At 39.7% G+C, this 21,700-nt stretch overlaps 1 long non-coding RNA gene across 3 annotated transcripts in view; it reads left to right on the top strand.

Moving 5' to 3' along the window:
- Positions 1 to 13,660, top strand: part of LOC117094667 — a 50,559-nt gene extending 36,899 nt beyond the window's left edge. For 2 of the 3 annotated variants that reach the window (XR_004441631.1, XR_004441632.1), the window contains exon 4: positions 9,371 to 9,827. This is a non-coding gene — a long non-coding RNA (uncharacterized LOC117094667). Of the gene's footprint in view, positions 1 to 9,370; positions 9,828 to 12,591 lie in introns of those variants that run through there. The other variant, XR_004441633.1, reaches the window with a different exon arrangement.
- The last annotated feature ends 8,040 nt before the right edge of the window (positions 13,661 to 21,700 follow it).

A 21,700-nucleotide genomic window follows, 5' to 3' on the forward strand; every position in this document is an offset into this window, starting at 1 on the left:
GCACTTTGGGAGGCCGAGACGGGCAAATCACGAGGTCAGGAGATCGAGACCATCCTGGCTAACACGGTGAAACCCCGTCTCTACTAAAAAATACAAAAACTAGCCGGGCGAGGTGGCGGGCGCCTGCAGTCCCAGCTACTCGGGAGGCTGAGGCAGGAGAATGGCGTACACCCGGGAGGCGGAGCTTGCAGTGAGCTGAGATCCGGCCACTGCACTCCAGCCCGGGCGACAGAGCGAGACTCCGTCTCAAAAAAAAAAAAAAAAAAAAAGGTGTAAGGAAGAGATCCAGTTTCAGTTTTCTGCATGTGGCTAGCCAGTTTTCCCAACACCATTTATTACCTAGGGAATCCTTTTCCTATTGTTTGCTTTTGTCAGGTTTGTCAAAGATCAGATGGTTGTAGATGTATGGCATTATTTCTGAGGCCTCTGTTCTGTTCCATTGGTCTATATATCTGTTTTGGTACCAGTACCATGCTGTTTTGGTTACTGTAGCCTTGTAGTATAGTTTGAAGTCAGGTAGCGTGATGCCTCCAGCTTTGTTCTTTTTGCTTAGGATTGTCTTGGCTACACGGGCTCTTTTTTGGTTCCACATGAAATTTAAAGTAGTTTTTTCCAATTCGGTGAAGAAGGTCAATGGTAGTTTGATGGAGATAGCATTGAATCTATAAATCACTTTGGGCAGTATGGCCATTTTCATGATATTGATTCTTCCTATCCATGAGCATGGAATGTTTTTCCATTTGTTTGTGTCCTCTCTTATTTCCTTGAGCAGTGGTTTGTACTTCTCCTTGAAGAGGTCCCTTGTAAGTTGTATTCCTAGGTATTTTATTCTCTTTGTAGCAATTGTGAATGGGAGTTCATTCATGATTTGGCTATTATTTGTGTATAGGAATGCTTGTGATTTTTGCACATTGATTTTGTATCCTGAGAACTTGCTGAAGTTGCTGATCAGCTTAAGGAAATTTTGGGCTGAGATAATGGGGCTTTCTAAATATTCAGTCATATCATCTGCAAATAGAGACAATTTGACTTCCTCTCTTCCTATTTGAATACCTTTATTTCTTTCTCTTGCCTGATTGCCCTGGCAAGAATTTCCAATACTATGCTGTATGCTGAATAGGAGTGGTGAGAGAGTGCATCCTTGTCTTATACTGGTTTTCAAAGGGAATGCTTCCAGCTTTTGCCCATTCAGTATGATATTGGCTGTGGATTTGTCATAAATAGCTCTTATTATTTTGAGATATGTTTCATCAATACCTAGTTTATTGAGAGTTTTTAGCATGAAGCAGCATGGAATTTTGTTGAAGGCCTTTTCTGCATCTATTGAGATAATCATGTGGTTTTTGTCATTGGTTCTGTTTATGTGATGGTTTACTTTTACTAATTTGTGTATGTTAAACTAGCCTTGTATCCCAGGGATAAAGCCAACTTGGTCGTGATGGATAAGCTTTTTGATGTGCCTCTGGATTCGGTTTGTCAGTATTTTATTAATGATTTTCGCATTGATGCTCATCAGGGTTATTGGCCTGAAATTTCTTTTTGTTGTTGTGTCTTTGCCAGGTTTTGGTATCAGGATGATGCTGGCCTCATAAAATGAGTTAGAGAGGAGTCCTTCTTTTTCTATTGTTTGGAATGGTTTCAGAAGGAATGGTACCACCTCCTCTTTGTACCTCTGGTGGAATTCATCTGTGAATCCATCTGGTCCTGGGCTTTTTTTGGTTGGTAGGCTATTAATTACTGCCTCAATTTCAGAAATTGTTATTGTTCTATTCAGGGATTCAAATTCTTCCTGGTTTAGTCTTGGGAGGGTGTATGTATCCAGGAATTTATCCATTTATTCTAGATTTTCTAGTTTATTTGCGTAGAGGTGTTTATAGTATTCTCTGATGGTAGTTTGCATTTCTGTGGGATCAGTGGTGATATCCCCTTTGTACTTTCTTATTGTGCCTATTTTATTCTTCTCTCTTTTCTTCTTTATTAGTCTTGCTAGCAGTCTATCTATTTTGTTGATCTCTTCAAAGACCCAGCTCCTGGATTCATTTATTTTTTGAAGGGTTTTTCATGTCTCTATCTCCTTAAGTTCTGCTCTGATCTTAGTTATTTATTGTCTTCTGCTAGCTTTTGAATTTGTTTGCTCTTGCTTCTCTAATTTTTTTAATTGTGATGTTAAGGTGTCGATTTTAGATCTTTCCTGCTTTCTCCTGTGGGCATTTAGTCCTATAAGTTTTCCTCTAAATACTGCTTTAGCTGTGTCCCAGAGATTCTGGTATGTTGTGCCTTTATTCTCATTGGTTTCAAAGAACTTATTTATTTCTACTTTAATTTCGTTATTTACCCAGTAATCATTCAAGAGCAGGTTCTTCAGTTTCCATGTAGTTGTGTGGTTTTGAGTGAGTTTCTTTTTGTTGTTGTTGTTGTTGTTTTTTTTTGAAACAGAGTCTCACTCTGTTGCCCAGCTGGAGTGCAGTGACATGATCTGAGCTCACTGCAAGCTGTGCCTCCCGAGTTCACACCATTCTTTTGCCTTAGCCTCCTGAGTAGCTGGGACTACAGTGCCTGCCACCACGCCCAGCTAATTTTTTGTATTTTCAGTAGGGACAGAGTTTTACCATGTTAGCCAGGATGGTCTCAATCTCCTGACCTCTTGATCCACCTGCCTCAGCCTCCCAAAGTGCTGGGATTACAGGTGTGAGCCACCGTGCCTTGAGTGAGTTTCTTAATCCTGAGTTCTAATGTGGTTGCACTGTGGTCTGAGAGACTGTTTGTTATGATTTCTGTTCTTTTGCATTTGCTGAAGAGTGTTTTACTTCCAATTATGTGGTCAGTTTTAGATTAAGAGCAATGTGGTACTGAGAAGAATGCATATTCTATTGATTTGGGGTGGAGAGTTCTGTAGATGTCTATTAGGTCTGCTTGGTGCAGAGCTGAGTTCAAGTTCTGAATATCCTTGTTAATTTTCTGTCTCGTTGATCTGTCTAATATTGACAGTGGGGTGTTAAAGTCTCCCATGATTATTGCGTGGGAGTCTAAGTCTTTTTGTAGGTCTCCAAGAACTTGCTTTATGAATCTGGGTGCTCCTATATTAGGTGCATACATATTTAGCATAGTTAGCTCTTCTTGTTGCATTGATCCCTTTACCATTATGTAATAGCCTTCTTTGTCTTTTTTGATGTCGCTGGTTTAAGTCTGTTTTATCAGCGACTAGGATTGCAACCCATTTTTTGTTTGTTTTTTCTTTTCTTTTTTTTTTTTTTTTTTTTTTTTGCTTTCCATTTGCTTGGTAAATATTCCTGCATCCCTTTATTTTGAGCCTATGTGTGTCTTTGCATGTGAGATGGGTCTCCTGAATACAGCACAATGATGGGTCTTGACTCTTTATCCAATTTGCCAGTCTATGTCTTTTAATTGGGACATTTAGCCCATTTACATTTAAAGTTAATATTGTTATGTGTGAATTTGTTCCTGTCATTATGATGCTAGCTGGTTATTTCGCCTGTTAATTGATGCAGTTCCTTCACAGTGTCAATGGTCTTTACAATTTGGTATATTTTTGCAGTGACAAGTACCCGTTGTTCCTTTCCATATTTAGTGCTTCGTTCAGAAGCTCTTGTAAGGCAGGCCTGGTGGTGACAAATTCCCTCAGCATTTCTTTGTCTATAAAGGGTTTTATTTCTCTTTCATCTATGAAGCTTAGTTTGGCTGGATATGAAATTCTGGGTTGAAAATTCTTTTCTTTAAGAATGTTGAATATTGGTCCCCACTCTCTTCTGGCTTGTAGGGTTTCTGCAGAGGGATCCGCTGTTGGATGATGGGCTTCAGCCCTTTGTGGGTAAACCAACCTTTCTCTCTGGCTGCCCTTAACATTTTTTCCTTCATTTCAACCTTGGTGAACCTGACAATTATGTGTCTTGGGGTTGCTCTTCTTGAGGAGTATCTTTGTGGTGTTCTCTGTATTTCCTGAATTGAATGTTGGCCTGTCTTGCTAGGTTGGGGAAGTTCTCCTGGATAGTATGCTAAAAAGTTTTTTCCAACCTGGTTCCATTCTTCTCCCTCACTTTCAGGTACACCAATCAAATGTAGGTTTGGTCTTTTCACATAGTCCCATATTTCTCGGAAGCTTTGTTTGTTCCTTTTCATTCTTTTTTCTCTGATCCTGTCTTCACGCTTTATTTCATTAAGTTGATCTTCAATCTCTGATATCCTTTCTTCCACTTGATCAATTTAGCTATCAATATTGTGTATGCTTCATGAAGTTCTCATGCTGTGTTTTTCAGCTCCAACAGGTCATTTATGTTCTTCTCTAAACTGGTTGTTCTAGTTAGCAATTCCTCTAACCTTTTTTCAAGGTTCTTAGCTTCCTTGCATTGGGTTAGACATGCTCCTTTAGCTCAGAGGGGTTTGTTTCACCTCTTTTTTTCTCTCCCCCTGAGTATCTTAGGGCTAAGAGTTGGAATAGATGTCTTTATGTCCTATTGTTGCTTTCAAACCATTTTACTGCCAGCTTCCTATAGGTTATCTCTTTCCTCAAAATTCATTCCCTCTTCTTCCCCGCTTATTGCTAATATTTAATGTCCTCCCTCCCCTTTCATCCACTGAAGACTTTAGCTTTTGGTTCATAGTTCACGTTTCACCTCCTTCTGTTCCTGCTGCTTAAATTATTCTCCTTGCAGATAACCCATTTTATACCTGCTTTCTTAGTTCCTTGATCCCACCTCCACACCTTTTCTTGCATTTCACTCTGGGCACACTCCCATAGCCATTTCCCAAATTTATCAGAACTGAAGTCTGCACTATGTCTGAAATCTTGGCTGAAATGTTTGACTTTTTGACTAATATCCTTTTATCCTTTGTGCTTTTTTTTTCTGTAGAACTCCTATAGCCACAATTTGTTGATTTAATGCAGACTCTCAATACCTTAACCCACTGATTTTCATTATCAACCAACCCCTTCTTTATTCTGCCTTCCTATTTGACTAGCTTAATTTCTATGGGTGATTATTATGACTCTTTTGCTAATACCTAGCTTTACTTCTTTATTCATTCTGCTTGTAGAGGTAGAGAAACTTGTCTGATTGGAAAATTTGGGAAGAATATACTGGGCATGCTCAACTCAATTCCTTCCTTTTACCTACTCTTTGCAGGTAGGTAATAAACCCATACATTTCTCTGTAATCCTCTGACCTTGTGCCAAGATGGGAAGAGGCCTGCCCTGGTGCAGTGCTGCACTGTGGGTGGGTGAATGTGCTAATTCTGTGGTTTGGTAGTAGGAAACTCATTTGCCCACATGTGTAAAGTATATTCATCAATATACCAGCTTAATAAAGGTGATAATTTGGCTTCTTCTATCTTATTTCTTTGTCTCCTTTCTCAGTTGTTCAGAACTCTAGCAGGGAAGATTTTGGTTTATTTGGTTTCCTCAAAGACCTCAAATTTATATTTCCCTTCTCTCTCCTCTATATTGTTAATATAAACATGAGCAGTATGGTATTAATTATTCTGCACTTTGTTCTTTTCGCTCAATTATATATCTTAGAATTCTTTCCCTATCATCACAAATTTACTTATTTCTTTTAATAGATACATAGTATTTCAATATGTAGTAGTACCCCCAAAAATGTATCATTTATTGAGACAGTGTTGCTATTGATGAACATTTGGTTTTCTGTCATTTGATAATACAAAGTGCTACAACTGAAATTACTATATATACATTTTCTGTGTGCATGAGAGGAGAGGTTTTTCTGTGTGCACTTAGGAGAGGTTTCACATTAAATTCGTAATTATAAACTTCAACTGAGACACTCAACATGACCTGGAAATATTATTTTATTTACCAAGTAAGTGCAGTTTTCCACTTTGAGTCAATTATTTTATACCTTCCTTCCCATTCACCTGATGACAATATTTTATATTTAATTTGAGGGAATTCATCAGACAGGAGCACTCTCGTCTTCCCACTATCAAAATTTATAGACTTAATTATGTATGCCATCTTTTCTTTCCTTCCCTGACAAATGAAGAATATGTTCCTTCTCCCACTGTCTGTGTTCTGGATCCTACTTCTACTTTCTTCAAGCCCTTCATCTTTTCAGTTACTCCTTCCCTGTACTGTATCACCACTCTTTCCCATCCACACTTAAAAAGAATGTTTTTTAAAGCCTTTCACTATTTATTATCCTCTAGCTACCACCATTTCTCTGAATCTTTTCACAGTAAAACTTCTGGGAAATTAGCTTTATTTATCACTTCTTATCAATTCTTCAACTCAGTCCTGACTGGTTACTATACTCTATCACTTCACTGGCACTTCTCTTAGTAGAGTCATCAACGATGTACATGCTGTTAGATGTAAAAGATACGTCTGTCTTCATTTAGCCCAGCTTCTTAGCACCTTTTAAAATCATTAAAGACTTTTTCCTTGAACACTCTTCTTGGCTGTCTTCAGAGAAATCGTGGAAACAATAAGTCTCTTGGTTTCTCAACTACTTCACTAGCTGTTCCTTCTCAGTCTGTTTATCTTTCTTTACCTTTTCTCTAAATACTGAAGTAAATTACAGTTCAGTTCTAGGCTCACACTTCTTCATACATTTTTTATACATTTTCTTCCTAAGTAATCTCATTAATTGCCAGTGTTTTTTGTTTGTTTGTTTTTTTCAGACAGGATCTGTGTTGCCCAGGCTGGAGTGCAATGTTACCATCATAGCTCACAGCAACCTCCACCTCCCGGGTCTCAGGTATTGTCCTGCCTTAGCCTCCCAAGTAGCTGGGACCACAAGCATGCACCACCACGCCTGGCTACTTTTTGTGTTTTTTGTAGAGACGGGGTTTCATCATGTTGCCCAGGCTAGTCTCAAACTCCTGGATTCAAGCCATCTGCCCACCTCAGCTGCCCAAAGTGCTGAGATTACAGGTGTGAGCCACTGTACCCAGCTTTATTACTGGTGCTTTTAACTCCTATCTATAGACTGATAAGTCCAAAATTTTTATCTCCAGCTCAGAATATCTTTTTTTTTTTTTTTTTTTTTTTGAGACAGAGTCTCACTCTGTATTCCAGGCTGAATGCAGTGGCATGATCATAGCTCACTGCAGCCTGAAACTCCTGGGCTTAAGTGATCCTCCCACCTTAGCCTCCTGAGTAGTGAGGACTCCAGGCTCATGCCCAGCTAATTTTTGTATTTTTTAAAAAAAATAAAGACAGGGTGTTGCTATGGATGTTGCCCAGGCTGGTCTTGAACTCCTGGCCTCAAGTGATCCTCCCGCCTAAGCCCAAAGCACTGAGATTACAGGCATGAGTCACCATGCCCAGCCCAGAACTTTTCGCATATTCTATTATTTAGGTAGAGTTGTATCATGCAAGCATTTAATTTACATGCTGACTTTGAACACTACTCCTAATGTAAGATTTAAATTTTAACTGACATATCCACTTGGGTGTCTCACAGACACTCAATATGTCCAAAATGGATATCTTTGTTTTCTCTTAAACGTATCCCTACTACCTTCAAACTTCCTTGTCTCAGTCAACCAATCCAGCATTCTCCCAAATTCTGATTACTTAACCCATAAATCTTGTGATATGTACTTAAAATACAATCCACACTTCTTACCATGACCTAAACATTGTATGACCTATGTATTATCCATATTTCCAATGTCATCTCTTTCCATTTTCCGTTTTACCCGTGATGTTTCAGCCATACTCATCTTTGATTGCCTAGAACAACCCACCTCTGCAGCTTTAGGGCTTTTGCCTTTCTCTGCTTGGTTCACTCTTCTGGTTTTTTTGGCTAGGACCTTACTTTCTCAGGTCTCAATTTGTGCCTGTCTAAAGTCTTTCCTGACTTTTCTATTTAAGGTAGGTTATCCTCTTCCCACTACTATATTCTTGTCTCAGCCTCTTGTGGAGTTTAGCTTGAATGTATTGATCTAAAACTCAAAGAAGAAGGCATGTACTAATTAGGGAAGAATGCACATGGGCATAGGTAAATTTAGGGAACAGATGGTGTATTCGTCTGTTCTCACACTGCCAATAAAGACATACCCAAGACTGGGTAATTTATAAAGAAAGAGGTTTAATTGACTCACAGTTCCACATGGCTGGGGATGACTCATAATCATGGCTGAAGGTGAATGAGAAGCAAAGTCACGTCTTACATGGCAGCAGGCAAGAGAGCCTGTGTAGGGGAACTCCCCTTGATAAAAACATCATATCTCATGCGAACTATCACAAGAACAGCATGGGAAAGACCCACCTCCATGATTCAACTACCTCCCACAGGGTGCCTCCAACAGAATGTGGGAATTATGGGAGCTACAATTCAAGATGAGATTTGGGTGGGGACACAGCAAACCACATCAGATAGTCAAGATATTGAGTTTCCTGCTAAGAAGGAAACAGGGCTATCAATTGAGAGTAGGGGCCTTGAGAATGGTAGAAGTTTGTAATAGCTACTTGGGGTGAGAGGTGGGGTGAGATAGGGCATTTTCACCAAATAATTGGCAGAGTATTGAGTAAGAGAATTGGCAGAGTAGTAAGGTTCCAGCTGAGACCAGCATGAATTTTTTCCACAAGCTCAGGTGTGCAAAAAATACCATGTTATTTTTTTAAAGGCAATTTAAAATTAATTCTACACCTCAAGTTAATGAGGGTGGAGGGTAATCCATTCTCAGTCATTATTGTGACTCCCAGAGTTGTCCAAAAGCCACAGGTATTGTGGAGCCCCCTTTTGACATCCAGATATAAATTATCAGTTCATCCTGCTTGCTACTGAAACAACCATTGCTACCAACCCTTGACCAGTCCTTTAGATCCAATAACTCCGCTGCCTGCTTGGGGAATAGAAATATGTTGCTAGTTGGTAGTTCCTGTGCCTCTAGTCCAGCTTCCCTACATATCCTCTTTTGTCTTACCACATCTCTGGTGCTAACATTCTGGGATCTGACAACTTCTGACCTTTCCCAATAAAAGATGTAATATAATGGTTATAACTGTGCCTGGAGAAGCAGATGAAAAGAAAAGTTTAAATTGTGTTCTAAGCCAGATTGGAGAGAGTGGTGGAGCATATAATGAACTCTAATAATTTGCTAAGAGATGAGCTGCAAACTGGTGGGAAGTACAGAATCCTATTTTGCCAAATCAGGTAATTAAGTTTTAAAAACATTTACTGTAAAACTTTAGAAAATGTGAAATTTGAAATATGTTGGCAACACATTTCCTGGGAAACTAAATTCTAGAGGATCAGCTTGAGTATAGTCTCAGCAGTTGACAGAGCAAGCAGAGCTCAGTTGCAGTGGATTAAGGATGGCTTCAAATTCTTTGACATTCCTCCCATGGAGAAATGGGGTCTAATTCCTTAATCCTTTAATCTAGACTGGATTCAGTGACTTGCTTCATCAATGGAATACACTGAAATAACATTTTGGAACTTCTGAGACTGTCATAAAAAGCTGAAGGGCTTCTATTGGGCTTCCTGAAATGCTCCCTTTTGGATCCCTGAGCAGCCATGTGAGTGTAACTACTCTGCAGGAGAGAGTATGTGAAAAGGAACCTACCTAAGCCCAGCCTCCTTGTTGTCCACATAAGACACCAGACAAATGAGTTACACTGTTTTGGACTCCCCAGCACAACCCAGCCACCAGCTGAATACCACCAAATTACCTTCTAGTTAAAGCCTTATGGAGCAAAAGAATCACCTATTCAATTTCTGCTTGAATTTCTGACTCAAAATACATCAGGTATAAAATGATGGTTTTTTTAAGACACTAAGTCTTGGGGGAGTTTATTATAAAGCAATAGATAATTTTGAAAATAAATAGAATAAGCTGAAGTCCCAATAAGAACTCCATGGTTTCATGTATTTCTTTGATGGAATGGTCTTGGAAGTAACATCTAATTTTGACTGAGGTATCATATCTAACCAGTGATCTATAAAGCAGTTTGGGATCTCTAGCCTGCGCATGATCATATATATATGTATACACACACACACACAGAAACATATATATAAACATATATATGTATGTATGTGCCCCATAGCTAGGTAAGTCAATTTACAATGATGAAGTAAATCAAATTCATAATAATAATGGTTAGGTTTAGTGATAAATGTTGTAATTACTGCTGTTATATTTGTGGATTTTTTTTCTTTTTTTGAGACAGATTCTTGCTTTGTTGCCCAGGCTGGAGTGCAGTGGTACAATCATGGCTCATTGCAGCCTTGACCTCCCAGGCTCAAAAGATCCTCCTGCCTCAGCCTCCCAAGTAGCTGGGATTACAGGCATATACCAATACACCCAGCTAATCTTTGTATTTTTTGTAGAGACAGAGTCTCACTATGTCGCCTAGGACCGTCTCAAACTTCTAACCTCAAGTGGTCCTCCCACCTTGACGTCCCAAAGTGCTGAGATTACAGTCATGAGCAAACACCACTGGCCTATTATTTTAAGTATTTAAAAAGTTAAAGAGGATTTGATATATTAGCTTGTGGTTTAAATTAGGAAACTTTAAGACGATTTGATGCTAGACATCAGATTTTAATTTGAAGCTAGACTTCAGATTTTAATTTGAAATATGTAAGATAATTAATAATAAATATGTAAGATAAATGTTTAAATAGTGCTTGAATGTTTAAGATAGCCCTGATTTAACACATAAATTAGTTTCATTCATTAGACTAATAATAGTTATAAATCTTAGATTTTGCTTATTGAATTATAAGTCTGCCTTGTTAGTTGTTTGAAGTGGCTCAGATAAACATGAATCTTAAATTTGTCAATATAGTTTACAATGGTTAAGATAATTTTTTTGTAAGTGGGGGATTAACTGTTTAAGGAATTTTAATATTGAACTTATGAATTAATTGAACATTAATCAAGAATAAATGAAAGGATTTTTATCCTCCAGCAGATTGGTAATGATGCAAAAGTTGGAGAAGATGAAGACCATGTTACTTGAGGGAATGTAAAGCAGTAGAATCGTTTGAAATACTATTTGGCATTCCTTACAACCCAGTGATTCTGCTCCTAGATATTTACCCTAAAAAGATTCCTACATGTATACACTAAGACATATGTGCAAGAATGTTCACAGTAGCCTTGTTTGCAATAGCAAGACGAAACAAAACAAAAACTGAAAATAACCCAAATGTCTATTCACAGGAGCATGGTCATATAAATTATCATTTATTCAAATTATGGAATATTATAAAGCAGTGAAAAACAAGTTAACTATAACCAGATGGAATAACTTTGGTGAGTCTTGGAAATATAATGTTGAGTAAAAAAAGCAAATTACAAACAAATGTAAAACATGACACCAAGTAAGTTTGAAAGCAGACAGCTGAACAATATGGTTTAGGAATACACACATACATTTATGGACAAAGCTATTATAGATAGATCTAAGCACATTCTACCCAAAAAAGAAAACCTATTATGGAAAGCAAAGGAACTGTAAATATGAAAATAAAATAGGTAGTTATTTTTGGAAGGAGTGGCAGAGGAAGAAAAGGGGATCAGGAGGGGCTCAAAGGATCTGAAAGACAATGTTCTTTTTTAAGCTGGGTTGTGGCTACGTGGATGTTTACTATTATTATTATTATTTATTTTATTTTATTTTATTTTATTTTATTTTATTTTTTTGAGACAGGGTCTCACTCTGTTGCCCAGGCTGGAGTGCAGTGGTGCGATCACAGCTCACTGCAGCCTTGACCTCCCAGGCTCATGGGATCTTCCCACCTCCGCCTCACAGGTAGCTGGGACTACAAGCCCTTGCCACCACACCCAGCTCATTTGTTTATTTTTTGTAAGGACAGGCTCCTTCTGTTTTCTCAAGTTGGTGTTGAACTCCTGGACTCAAGCAATCCTCCTGCCTTGGGGCCTTGGGCTCTCAAGGTGTTGGAATTACAAGCATGAGCCACCACACCAGCAACTGTATTATTCTTTAAATCATATATGTATACAGTTTTATAGGGCTTGGCCCGTGGCTAACGCCTGTAATCCCAGCACTTTGGGAGGCCAAGGCGGGTGGATCACCTGAAGTTCGGAGTTTGAGACCAGCCTGGCCAACATGGTGAAACCCCATCTCTACTAAAAATACAAAACATTAGCCAGGTGTGGTGGCAGGCACCTATAATCCCAGCTACTTGGGAGGCTGAGGCAGGAGAATCGCTTGAACCCAGGAGGCGGAGGTTGCAGTGAGCCATGATCATACCACTACACTCCAGCCTGGGCAACATGAGTGAAATTCCGTCTCAAAAGAAAAAAAGGTATATAATTTTATATGTGTCATTTTATATATATGTGTATACACACATACATACACATATATTTTTCTGTAGTATTGTAACCAAGCGACTTAGCTTCAAACCACGTTTTAAAACTTTTTTTCTTCCTTTCTCCTCAGTCTCATGATATAGCTTTAAGACAAACTACAACTGTTTATTTCTTCCTCTTGAAGTATAGCCTCAGAATGTGCTGTGAACCTCCACTGCCTTCCCTTTCCCACTTTATGCTCCCATGCCTTATGCATATTTATTTCAAATGCTTGTTAACACACACCATGCTCACTTATCTGGTCATATCTTTCTTTAGTAGCTTCAGGGTCCGGATCCTGACGTGAACCAGACACCTCCAGAATTCTATCCCAAGCAAAAGATTACTTCAAGGCCAGAACTCACTCCCTGCTGAAGACTGAGTGCAAGATCCACTGAGATTAATTTGTAACCTGATTGAGCCCACAGTGATGCTAGCCCCTTCACCAGATGGAACAATAATTCCAGACAAGCCATCAGAGCAGGTCACACCACTTGACACCTCCTAGCCCCCTTACCTCTCCTGCATTCCAAACCCCTTTCTTTAAAATCCCTGTGTTCCCTCCATAATCTGGACAGTGCCAGTGGTTAGAAAGAATTCTGGCACTCTTTTCCTTGTTAGCATGGATAAAAAAATTCACTCTCTTTTTATCACGCCTCACTCTTGTTATTTTGACTTCTTTCTACAAGCTGTGAGCAACCGGACCCCCTTTGCTGGTTACAGTATGAACTATTTTATTTTTTTTAATCCACAATAAAATAAAATAAAATAAAATCATTAGATTTCAAAGTGGTATTTAATGGTTTAAGAAAAACTAGTTTTATATTTGCAACTTGAATATATTGGGTATTATTAAAAGCACCACAATTGTTAAGTACTGTAGTACCTTTTCATCTTTGAAAGCCTTTAGAACATTTAAAAACTCCACTGGCATAGCTGATACCTTTCTTTCTGGCTGTCTTTTCCCCCTCCCCATTGGGGGCACCTACCATAATATTGATAGGGACAGGAGGCAGGGAAATTCTTAGCAGAAGAGGGTGGGTACCTGGTGAGGGCCCCACTCTCAAGCCTAGAACCTGGCCCAAAGTGTGAACATGCATTCCTGTTTTCCTGCTCAAATGTGCCTTTTCCAAAACCACCCATGGCCTGTCCCACCCCAATCCTGTGCCCCTAAAAACCCCAGTCTCTACCAGCAGAGAGTAGAGAAGAGGAGAAGCAGCTGGATATCAGAGACTGCAGTTTGACACTGGAGAAAAGCAGCTTGACTTCAGAGGGACAGCTTGACAGCATGGCTTCAGAGAAGAGAAGATCACCTTCCTGCTCCGTCCCCTTTCCAGGTCCCCTTCCCACTGAGAGCCACTTACACAGGCAATAAAATCCTCTGCATTCACCACCCTTCAATTCATTCATGCAACCTGATTTTTTCCAGATGCTGAACATGAGCTCAGGTACCATGGGTGCAGACGCAAAAGGCTGTCACACTGACCCTGTGCCCTCACTGGCAGAAAGCAGCTGCTTCATGCAAAAAGGCAGAAGGCCACTGAGCTGTTAACACTTAAGCCATCTGCAGATGGCAAAGGTAACAGAGAGCTGACTGTAACACTCCTGGGGCTTCAGGGGTCGCCAGTACTCCCTGCCTGGATGCTGCTTCGGGAACCACATGGAGTTTTGCTCCTGCTGGTGCTCAAAAACACTCACCCCGGCTCCTGCACCCACTCACCTGTGTGCTCTCTCCTTCGCAGGGTTGAGCACAACCCCTCACAGTTCAAGTAATTGGAGTTTGCCCCTGCGAACACCAAAGTGGCTGGCTAGCTCCAGAGCCCATACTGCAGTTCCTGCCTGTGAGGGGATCAGGGAAAATTTCCTTCTTCAATATCTTAGATGAATTTTGGCTTTTACAAAAGAAAGAGCTTGTTGAATATAACTGACTTTTGCTTTTAAACTAAACTAAGCAGCTACACAACTCTCCTGACAAAGGGAATACACAGCATGGCTTCCTACTTGAAATGCGGGGGGAGAGAAAACGGGGAAGTATAGAGAGGACAGGCACAAACTGATAAATTAACTTTCTATAGATGTTTCATACTTCTATAATTTTTCCACATTCAATTGTTTTTCAGGATTTTTAGCATTTATGTAATCTCTATCAGCATATAGTAAATAACACATTCATTTAAAAACCCTATATCCTGTCTTAATAGCATTCATAGCCAGAATATATTCTTCTCTCACAAATTGTTTTTTTAAATTTGCTTAAAATTGGTCTATTCCTGAAAGTCAGTCTTTCATCCTGGCATCTGAGTCCATGAAAAAGTCTTAAGTCATCCCTAGTGACTTTATAATCAAATTCCCTTCAACCAAATCCCTGTGTGTGCATTTGCTGACTTAAAAGAAAAATTTCCCAACTGTGAATTGCCCTTTAGGTTCTGGATTCTGTGCTCTTCTCTTCAGAAATTGTTTATTGTTTTTCCTTTAGCAGAATTTTCTTTTCTCATTGATCTTAAGGGAATAATTAGGCATGATGTAAATTCCAGAACCCCTTTACCGTTCTTTTCCTGAATTTGACATTCAGTTTTCCTCTCCTATTTATTCATTCATTGTGTCCCTGTACCTTTTTGCTCTTTTCATTTTGACTCCTTTTCTCTGTGTGTAAATGTTCATTCCCTGATTCCCAAAGTAAACACAAGACACTTAGTATAATATTTGGTTGCTTTTCTGCCCCATATTTCTGCTGCATCTTTGTTTTGCTTGTCTCCAGTCCTTTTCAATTTGTTTGCTCATACCTTTTGATTTGTTTTTCTAAGACCACCAGAGCAGACACAAAAGAACCAGCGAGCAGGCAAGGGTAGGAGCAAAACTGCAAATTTATTTTTGGTCACCTAGCTTCAGGGAAGAAGGTGGGTAGGGAGAGGTCTGTCGGCCTCCAGCAAAGGAGGCCAACAGAGTCCCCCGGTGGGGCTCTCGGACGGAGTTCCTGCAGTCCCGACAGGAGTCGGGGGGTTGGGAGGTCCACAGGGGGCGTCTGCCGGGAGCGGCTTTTCTAGGAGTGGGAGGGCAATAGGCGGGACACGGGGGTGTCCGGGGGCATTCCGTAGGTGCCACCAGGTAAATCCTGGTCTCTTCGGATTGACGTCACCTGGCGCATGCCCGGTTGGTCTGCATCTTCCTGGGCGCCCGCTGCATTTTTGCGCGCGGGGAAAAGTTGGTGATGAAGAACCCGGAAGTGCGCCATCCTGCCTCCGTTCGTCCAAACACCTTTCTTATCTCAAACATAATTTATCCCTTTTACCAAACATTTTCTCCTGGTGTTACTCCTTTTTGAGCTCTGACTCTCTTTTTCTTGGTCACAACTTATAAAAGTTTCACCTGGGACAAAAGCAATAGATTTGCTCTCTGAATTCTCATTTGGTATTTTATGATAAGGAAGAATTAGTTATTATCCACGTTTTACAGGTGCCTTAAGAAGATATAGAAAGGAAAATATTAATATCATACCTTAAACCATATGTTAATTTTTTTTTTTTTTTTTTTTGAGATGGAGTCTCACTCTGTCGCACAGGCTGGAGTGCAGTGGCGCGAACTTGGCTCACTGCAACCTCCACCTCCTGGGTTCACACCATTCTCCTGCCTCAGCCTCCTGAGTAGCTGGGACTACAGGCGCCTGCCCTCACGCCCAGCTAATTTTTTTTTGTATTATTTAGTAGAGACGGGGTTTCACCATGTTAGCCAGGATGGTCTCGATCTCCTGACATCATGATCCGCTCGCCTCAGCCTCCCAAAGTGCTGGGATTACAGGCGTGAGCCACCACACCTGGCCTGTTAAATCTTTTAGAAAGGCAAACTAGAGCAGAGAACTCCTACCTCCACATCCATTACAACCTGGTGCCCCATCACCTGGGTCCAGGGACCATCTTCATTAAAAGTTGTCCTTGGTGCCTTTCTACTCCAAACTCACTGATTTGCAGATTTAAGAGATGGGGCCCTGGAATCTCCATTTTAAAAATAACTTCCAGGGTTATTCTTAGGCAAGTAAAGTTAAAAAAAAAAAATTTAAGCCACTGATCTAACTCTGCCTACTAAGATAGCTAAGGAACTGATCCTTTCTGTGCATATACAATGTGTCTAATATTGTGCTCCATTTTATTCTTACATATGCATATTATAGCTAGTCAGGAACAAAATGACTTTAAACACTTGCCCCCAGGCACGGGTGTAGGAGCATGACTGACGTTCTATACCCACAGTTGTTTATTTTTTAAGATGGAGTTTCACTCTTGTTGCCCAGACTGGAGTGCGGTGGCACGATCTCAGCTCACTGCAGTCTCCATCTCCTGGGTTCCAGTGATTCTCCTGCTTCAGCCTGCCAAGTAGCTGAGATTACAGGCGCCCACCACCATGCCTGGCTAATTTTTTTTTTTTTTTTTTTTGTATTTTTAGTAGAAACAGGATTTCACCATGTTGGCCAGGTTGGCCTCAAACACCTGACCTCAAATGATCTGCCTGCCTCAGTCTCCCAATGTGCTGGGATTACAGGTGTGAGCCACCATGCCCAACCCCACAGGGGGTTTTTAAGAAATAAAACCTCCTAAATTGTTTAACAAGAATTTACATTAAAATAATATAAGCTATTGATTGGCTTTACATTATCCTGGTATTACAAATTCCAGGAGCAGAAAGGTAAAGATAATGGGTGAGGCAGCTAGTCAGGAACAAAATGACTTGAAACAAATGCCCTCAGGCATGGGTTTGGGAGTGGGGATTGGAATGACTGAACTTCCATTCTTCTCTCTGGGCCTGATAAATTGTGCATTCCTGACATAGCTTAGACTGCTCTGAACTATTTTTCTTTTTCTCAATACATTAATTACAATAAAAAATACAAATATTGCAGGAGCACAGGGAACTTTATCCCAAAATATGGCACCCTGGTATGATGAGTATTTTGGATTAAAGGGCCTTCGAAATCAACAGACTCTGGAAGAGACTTTTCTCCTATCTACGTGAAGATCAGAGGGACTCACTAAGGAGAACAATGTTTTTTTCTTTCTCTCCCCATTATTTCTTTATTGCCAAAAAGAAGACCAAGAATGTAACCACACCTGAATACATTTTTTCATAAGATAATACCTGTCTCTCAATCTCTCCTCCTAGATCACTCATTCTCCCTAGTAATCAGTTATCATCCCTCAACAGAATTTCCTATATTCCCCATCTTCCCTCTCTCCTCTAAAATAACGCTATATAAGTATTTGGGTTCCACTGGAAATATGGGGTAATTACTCTGTGGTTCTCCTCCATGTGAACATTAATAAATTTGTAGGCCTTTTCTCCCATCAATCTGCCTTTTGTCAGTTCATTTTTAAGCAGATCTTTTAAGGGCAAAGAAGTGTTCCCTTTGCCCCTACAGTATTATAGAAAACATTTTGTGTTTCAGTGGAAAACTATGCTTTGTCTCTAGCATGCCCTTCTGGGTTACTATTGGATGCTAGCCTTGTTCATTGTCATTGAGTTGTTTTGCCCCTCTTTGTGGACTGTTATTCATGGGTTTGCAGATCTGTCCTTTCTGCTAGTGACCATGGCTGAAATTTTAAAATTGAAAACTGGCTTAAAACTTACCAGTTCACGTCAAAGTGCTGTTCTCTTCACAGTGGGTATAAATTATTGATTTGAAATAAGAGTAGACAAACAGAAAAGACTAACAAACCAGATGTTCTGTCACCTCTCACCCAACAGAGACAAGATCTCCATAAACTTTTAATTTGTTTACAGAGATCACCAAATACTCTGACAATAAAACCAAATTCCCAACGGGAAATAATTTATTGGCCATATATAGAAGCCAAAACTAAAGTCACCCCAGAGCAAAAATTAAATGAGAAAAACCGAGTCTGTTAAAGCCTAATGGGTTCTTCTTGCCCACTGCACAGGTAAAGCCAATATACTGAGACAGTGGTGTTGCAGCAGAGAAAGAGTTTAATTATCACAAAGCAACCAAACAAAAGAATGGGAGATAATTTTCAAGTTTGCTCTGAGAATTTGTGGGCTAGGGTTTTTCAAGGATGGTTTGGCAGGCAGAGGGCTAGGGAATGGGGAATGCTGAATTGTTGGGTTGCGGATGAAATTACAGGAGTGTAAAACCTGTCTTCTTGTGCTAAGTCAGTTCCTGGGTGGGAGTCACAAAACTAGTTGAGTCAGTTTATTGGTATGGGTTATCGATCTGGGTGGCACCAGTTGGTCCATCACAGTGTAAGGTCTGAAAAATGCCTCAAACACCAATCTTAGGTTTTACCTTAGTGATGTTATCTATAGGAATAATTGGGGAAGTTACAAATCTTGTAACCTCCAGCTACATGACTCCTGAGCAGTAAGCAGTTATGAAAAGACAAATTATGAAACAATGCCTTGTTAAAGTAAAACTGTACATACATCTTAGCAGAGGCAACAATTCCTGGTTGGAATTTAACTATGCCTACATCCTAATATAATTCAGGCCTCTACCATAATTCTAACCTTGTGGCTAATTTTAGTATTACAAAGGCAATTTTGGTCTCCAAGCAAGGAGGGGGTTACTTTCTTTTTTATTATTGTTATTATTATTATTATTTTCGGGTAGAGACAGGGTCTTGCCATGTTGCCCAAGCTGGTCTCAAATTCCTGGGCTCAAGAGAACCTCCCACCTCAGCCTCCCAAAGTGCTGGGATTACAGGTGTGATACACTACACCCAGCCAAAAGGGTTAGTCTTGGTAAAAGACTGTTATCACCTTTGTTTTAAAGTTAAACTGTAAACTGAATTCTTCCCATAGTTAGCGTGGCCTATGCCCCAAAATGAGCAAGGACAGTTAGCTTGTGAGCTTAGAAGCAAGATGGAGTCAGCTATGTTACATTTCTCTGTCATGGTTTTTGTAAGACCTCATGTCTTTAAAACAATAAAACAAAAATAAAATCTCTGTAAGGAGCTCTATTCTGACTGGCTTATAGAAATAACTAAGTTCTTATATAAATCGAATGTTCCTAAAATTCCAGAAAATGAAGAAATTGAACTTCTAATACTTTTAGTATGCTAGATTTAAGAAGTATTTTTTACTGCAACTAACTAGGAAGTGTTTTAGGAATTCACATTTGGCTGGGCACAGTGGCTCACACCTGTAATCCCAGCACTTCAGGAGGCCAAGGCAGGCGGATCATGAAGTCAAGAGATGGAGACCATCCTGGCCAACATGGTGAAACCCCGTCTTTACTAAAAATATAAAAATTAGCCAGGCATGATGGTATGTGCCTGTAATCTCAGCTACTCAGGAGGCTGAGGCAGGAGAATCGCTTGAACCCAGGAGGCAGAGGTTGCAGTGAGCCAAGATTGTGCTACTGCACTCCAGCCTGGGTAATAAGAGCAAAACTCTGTCTCAAAAAAAAAAAAAAAACACCAAGTCAAATTCACATAATTTAGGTAAGTCTTTGCTAAACAAGGCAAGTTTAATATTTTTGGTTTAATAAAAAACCGCTATATTCTATGATTTATCAGTGTTAAGTACAATATAAGTATCAATTTTTATTCTACTTGGGTGTATTCTTTCTAAATTTGTACAGGTTTACTGATCAAATAAGGTAGCACTACTTCTACTTAATATTTAAAGTTATAAAAAATGTATATGTATTTAACCAAATTGATTGATTGCTCTAACAAAATTTTATTTTAGCAGTGATTATGTTTCATAGTAGGCCAACTTGGAGATAATTTCCAAGATCTATTGATAACTTAAAACCTTAGGCTGATGTTAAATTGAATTAATTAATGGCTATTCATTGCCTAGATAATTTGTAAGATTGAATACTATAACATTGATTATTAAGTATCTATTTTTTTACTTGTTAATTGTTTATTTATCAAGAAAGAAATTATTTCTTAGCCCACATAGTCATGTTTCATAGTTCAGGAACACAAGTCAGTGACAAACTTCTAGGTAATTTAATTCAAAGAAATTTTTCATATTCCAGAATCATTTTGTATTATGAAAGATACCAGCCTTCCTCATCTTCTTAAAATCTTTCATGGAATCATACTTTTTGTAGAAATCTGCACGTTTCCTTTCTTGGTTCAACCACAGCAAACTTATAGAGAGGCACAACCCCAGGAATACAATGCTCCAACAATATGAAATTGCAGCTGTTTGGCCAGAAGGTCACACATCTGAGGTTTCATCAAAGCACTGGAAGCCATGGAAGTTACTGTCCTTGATAAGTACATCAGCCTCAAAACCAATATCCTTCCTGGCTGATAGAGAAATGAACAGCACCTACTAAGCATGCTTGTAAGATTGTGCTTTTGCTTCTTATTTTTACATGCTACAGAGAGACAAACTTGGGGTTTCTTACTGTGTTCATTTTTGCCACCTTGTAAATTTGTATAAAGTATGGCTATAGAAAGTTGTGTTAAACGTTTTCATGAACTCTGCAGGACTGCAAGGATGCTGGTGTGTAACATGGTTGTCCACCTCCTTTCCCTCCCACTCCCCAATTTTCTATGAAAACAGAAATTACAGTCAGTCACGGTGACTCACACCTGTTAATCCCAGCACTTTGGGAGGCCAAGGCAGGCGGTTCACAAGGTCAGGAGATTGAGACCATCCTGGCTAACACGGTAAAACCCCGTCTCTACAAAAAATACAAAAAAAAATACAAAAAACTCTACTAAAAATGCAAAAAACTAAAAACCCCGTCTCTACTAAAAATACAAAAAAATAAAAAAAAACCCCCGGACGTGGTGGCGGGCGCCTGTAGTCCCAGCTACTCTGGAGGCTGAGGCAGGACAATGGCGTGAACCCGGGAGGCGGAGCTTGCAGTGAGCCGAGATCGCGCCACTGCACTCCAGCCTGGGCGACAGAGTGAGACTCTGTCTCAAAAAAAAAAAAAAAGAAAGAAAGAAAAGGAAAATAGAAATTACTTTGGTTAAAAATTGTAATTAATGTATATAAATGAGATAATACCTCGGAGCAACAGTTTCAGAGAAATACAGTTGACCCTTGAACGGTGTGGGGGTTAAGGATACTGACTCACCTCTCAGTAGAAAATGCACGTATAAATAAATAAAATATAAATATGTTTTAGAGACAGAGTCTCACTTTGTTACCAAGGCTGGGGTGCAGTGGCACGATCATAGTTCACTGAAACCTTCACCTCCCGGGCTCAAAATATCCTCCTGCCTTAGCCTTCCGAGTAGCTGAGGCGTCACCACGCCCAGCTACTTTTTGTATTTTTTGTAGAGAGGAGGTTTTACCATGTTGCCCAGGCTGGTCTCGAACTGCTGGGCTCAAGTGATCTGTCTGCCTCGGCCTCCCAAACTGCTGGGATTACAGGCATGAGCCACTGTGACTTGCCCGTTCTTATTTAAAA

This window comes from Trachypithecus francoisi, unplaced genomic scaffold, assembly GCF_009764315.1.
Source record: "Trachypithecus francoisi isolate TF-2019V2 unplaced genomic scaffold, Tfra_2.0 Lachesis_group13, whole genome shotgun sequence".
Lineage (NCBI taxonomy): Eukaryota > Metazoa > Chordata > Mammalia > Primates > Cercopithecidae > Trachypithecus > Trachypithecus francoisi.